The sequence below is a fragment of the Aegilops tauschii genome, chromosome 1, assembly GCF_002575655.3.
Source record: "Aegilops tauschii subsp. strangulata cultivar AL8/78 chromosome 1, Aet v6.0, whole genome shotgun sequence".
Taxonomy (NCBI): Eukaryota; Viridiplantae; Streptophyta; class Magnoliopsida; order Poales; family Poaceae; genus Aegilops; species Aegilops tauschii.
The window spans coordinates 365,860,284-365,865,108 of NC_053035.3; the positions used below are offsets into that span (position 1 = coordinate 365,860,284).

A 4,825-nucleotide genomic window follows, 5' to 3' on the forward strand; every position below is an offset into this window, starting at 1 on the left:
TCTGAAACTGTTTACTGAACACTGAACTTCGACAGTAACTGTGCCCTCCAGGTGTTCGACGATATGATTTGGGCACGAGGAAAATGTTTCTGGAGCTGGGACTTGGTGAGGTGACCTCTTGATGCATCCAGAGGCTGCCTGAATTTTCTCAGATTTTTAGGAGAAGGAAACAAATGAATTTCACCAAATTTTGCAAATATGGCCCAAACTTGCAGCAAGCACATTTTGAAAATTTGAACTGGAGACCAGTGGATCTTCATGGATCTTGGTTGAGGGTTCTAAGGACTAGCCAGGGAAATTTGTTTGGAGGCAAAACTCAAAGGAGAACTAGTGGTTCCTTTGTAAATCTCCAAGGGTCAAAATAGAGGACAGAAAAAGTTTTTGATTAGAAATAAATGGAGATAAAATCATGGGGGAGTTTAACTTGCTGGATTTGAAGTTTATCTTGACACAAAGAGGGGAGATGGCTTTTGGGAGGGAGATTTCCACTTAGGTCATGGCAAGAGGAAATTTTGAAAGGGAAAGAATCACTCCATATGCCATAGGGCTATTTTAAAAAGAAAAGATTTTCAAAAACTTTCCAATGAAAAGCATTGGTGTTGAGTCAACACAAGATGAAAAACCTCCAAGACCAAAGATCAAGTCTTGGATGAAACCAAACAAAATACTTGTCATAAAAGAAAAAAAAATTGAGAAGAAGAGTCCTTTTTAAAAAAAAATAACCTCCTTCAAACCAAATAAAGATTTTGATAAAACCAAATGAAATTTTTGGGTGTCACAACACCTACCCCCTTAGGAAAAATCTCGTCCCCGAGATTTCAGCTGATCCTAAAATAGATGTGGGTGCTCTGCCTGAAGAAAATCCTCTCTCTCCCATGTTGCTTCATCCTCCGTGTGACGCTGTAACATGAACAAGTGTGGAAGATATCAAACTCCGCAATATAGTCTGGCTCTCATAGTGAATGCGATATGTACCTTGAGGAATGCTCGTAGTGAACCATCATCATTGCCTTTTCCAACCGGTGTGTTCTCCAGAATAGACTGGCTCTCATCAGCTGCTTTCTTGATCTCGGTGTGCTGCGGATGAGAAAGAATGAACACATTAGCCATTCAGACATGTGTAATACGACCAACGGGAAAGTAAAGAAGGAACACTTTACCACATAGTTAATCACCGGAACAGCAGGGACTCCTTGCCCTACCCTGACATCTCTGTTGTACTTCCCCTTTGATAGATCCTCAAAGTTCACGGGTTCTTCAAGAATATCCTCATTATATGCCGGCGGGCATATCTCAACTCAAGTATTTTCAAGAAGCCATCGTATGTAGTTATCAAAAGCAAGTGGGTTATGCTCACGAAGCTGGGCGCGTGCACTGCTACGAGCTTGCTCCATGCAAAGCTGGAAGCAGGTAACATACGAAGCATGATGCTTGTCCCAGTCCTTTATCTTCCGCTGCCTTCTCCTGTCCAACCTGCATGGTACAATACCAAACATTAGCAAAATCAAGAAGGACTGACGATGCTTAGTCAATACGTTCTCTTACCTATGAAGTGCTTTGTCCGTATCCACCCATTCCGGCGGGTGAGGCTAGAACAGACCAAACTGACGAAACACGCGATGTGGCAAATGAAACTCAACAGCCCAGTTGCATATCAGTGGGCACCGCATAAGCCAGAGATCCCTATCCCGCAAGCACATCGGGTTGATGGAAAACTCCGGGGTGTACCTGTTGGGGATATAACTACTGGCGTAACCCGCCCAGGAGGGGCCGGGTTACGTTATGATAATTCATCATATGAAGCCCAATATCAAGGCTTGAAGATGGCGGTTCAATAAAGGGCCTAAAGCCCGTAGGTGATTTAAGGCCCGTAGTGATAAACCGCCATAATGGCGTGACTTGTGTTGTAAGGCAAGATTAACTAGTTACCGAGCCGGATACTGTTTATAAGCCGACCGGGACTCTGTAGGCCGCGGGGCGTCAGCCCGTGTATATAAGGGGATGACCCGCCGGCGGCTTAAGGGAGATAACATCAAATCGGTAGCCAGGGATAACGGATTCGCTCCCTGGTCATCGAAACCCTAGTAATTCCACCTCAACTGGAGTAGGCTTTTACCTTCACCGTAAGGGGCCGAACCAGTATAACCCTCGTGTACTTTGTCCCGCTTTAACCCCTTTAAGCTTCCTAGTTGCGATGGCTCCCCGACTAAGCCCTTTCACAAGGGCATCTGCCGTGACTATTCCACGACAGTACCCAAGTCTGTCATCGGCGCCATATGGCTGCCATTCCACCTATGAAATAGGGCAACAATGCAAAATTGGTGACTTTTTTTAGGCAAGCATGAGAAATGACTGAAGTAATGACCTCGTTACCTGCTCAGGCGTAATCGTGTCCAACTCGGCAATGTACTTTTGGTACATGAGATTGACATCGTTCATCATCTCGGAAACCACATCCCACTTGTAAGCCCAAGTGGGGCGCCGTAAGTCGTCATCTTCATCTTCATACCAAGGATTAAACCTGACGCTCTTCGGGCGTCCAACAGGCAGACGCTCCCAGCTCCATACAGAAAGTAGAAGCATATTACCACCAATGCCTGCCCTATCTGTGATCCTGCAACACGCATCGTCCAGCTGCATATGAAAGAAAAACAATGTTAAGTTGACAACAAGGTTGCATTGGTAATGAACAAATGAGTTGATAACAAAACAAACCAACTACCTGTCGGTACAAGTACGCAAGAATCGCTGAACCCCAGCTCCATTTGCTATCGAAGACGGTCAACGCCTTCAGCCACATCCATGGAGCGTTCTTGCCCGTGGAGTCAGGAAACAAAGTCCTCGAGACAACGTACCACATATAGACACGAGCATGTGTCTGTATCACATCATCAGTGGCATCCGCAGGGCAATGCGCAAAGTTTGCTTGAATCCACGTGAAAGCAGCGTCGGCTGCTTTCCTTTCCTTCTTCTTCGGCTCTTCTCCCTCCTCTACATCAGCCTCAGCCTCGGTAGGAGCCTTACCGATAAGAGCAATCATCTGCTCGCGCCACCCATCAGAATCGGTGCTCATACAGAGAGGCATCCCGTTGATAGCAAGACCGGTGATCAACGAGACATCCTCGAGCGTCACGGTCATCTCCCCAGTCCGAAGATGGAAACTGTGCGTCTCCGGCCTCCACCGATCAACAAGAGCGGACACCAGTGGATCGTTCAGATTCGGCGTCGACCGGCTGACCAACTGAATCCACAGGAGTGGTCCTGCCTGCTTGATGTACAGTGTGTACCGCTCATCGTAAGGCATGGCAGGACCAGAGACCCCGTGATACCGAATCTTCAGAGGTTCAAGCTTCTACAAAAAAAAGTAATGACAAATCTTAGGGCATGTCAATTTCAACTAAAGGCAAATTTGCTAAATATTTGGATTACTCATTATTACCAGCCCCTTCTCGCGCATCATGCAGGCCCGGTGTTGTGTGTCAATGGCATTGTCGAGAAGCCAAACCATCCTTACAAAGTTCAAACAATGAACATATATGAGTTCATCCCAAATAAACATATATGAGTTCATCTCAAATGATTGTAAATTCTCATATATATCTAGTATGTCATATGTGTTCAAGTAAATCAACATCTCATATTTCAAATAAACTCAACATCTAATATATATCTAAAAAAAATCAACATCTCATAATTATCTACAAAACTAGGCATCTCATATATATCTAAAAAAATATACAATCTACGTTTCACTAACAAGAATCATATAGTGTGGGGGGATCAAAGGTTCAACCTAATCTTGGGCAAACAAAGATCCAAACCAAGCAAATCAAAGGTTCCACCTAATCTTGGGCAAATCCATAAAAATGCAACGAATTAACAGAGGAAAAGAAAGGGAACGGAAGAGTTTACCTAGTAGGAGGGATTGGAGATCGAATCCGGGCCTCAAAACTTCAGATCTGAGAGGGGTGTGGGGGGGATCCGAAGGGGGCGCCGCCGCCGCTCTCTAGAGAAACTTCCTCAGAGGGGGAAGAACTGCCTGGGAGGGGCTGGCCCGATGCGGCTTAAGTCAATGTGCAGCGCCCAAGCCATAGGCGCTGCACTTTACACAGTGTGGCGCCCATGCCTTAGGCGCTGCACTGCTGTCTGTGGGGCCGCAAACTGGCCCAGGGCTGCCACGCTGGCTGGATGTGCGACGCCTAAGGGAAGGGCGCTGCATAGTAGTGTGCGGCGCCTCGCTGTCGGGCGCCACACGAAAGGGTCAGCAGAGTGAATTTTTTTTGAAAGCAGGTCAGTTTGTGATTTGATTTCGCCCTCAGGTCAAATATGTGATTTCTGCCACACAATTGTAATTTGTTTACAACACCATGTTATCTTTTATTGGAGAGATGTCACCAGTGAAAGTCCATTCATCCATATTGCTTTCAACCTCGATCAAAAGCTTCTGCAGTTCCTTGCTTTTATTTCTTTTGCTGCATTCAATATTTCCAAACACAAGTTGCATTAATCCATGTAACCAGCAAGGCTAGTAGGTCTAATAATCTTACTAGTTCGGTTGGGGGCCGAGCCAAATTCCGTATTTTTGTGTGCAAATACTAGTCATTGGTGGCGATTCAAAACTCCTACTGGTTTGATAAATCTCAAGGCCATCCACTTGAGGGGAAAATGTTGCATGCTATAAACCTCAGGATTTTGGGGCTAACACTTTTCTAAACTAGACAATATCCCGAGCGTTGCAACGGGATAGTAGTGTAATAAACAATTTAAAAGAGAGGGGCACACAGTAAAGAGAAAAAGAGTAAGAAAATAAAAATAAAAAAATATT

At 45.2% G+C, this 4,825-nt stretch overlaps 1 long non-coding RNA gene across 1 annotated transcript; it reads right to left on the reverse strand.

Moving 5' to 3' along the window:
* Nucleotides 1–1,177: 1,177 nt before the first annotated feature.
* Nucleotides 1,178–2,604, reverse strand: LOC109733784 (uncharacterized). The gene is made up of 4 exons (XR_006668976.2): nt 2,374–2,604; nt 2,255–2,292; nt 1,546–1,728; nt 1,178–1,473 (listed from the first exon to the last, which is right to left on the reverse strand). It is a non-coding gene; the product is annotated as an uncharacterized lncRNA (long non-coding RNA).
* Between the last annotated feature and the right edge of the window lie 2,221 nt (nt 2,605–4,825).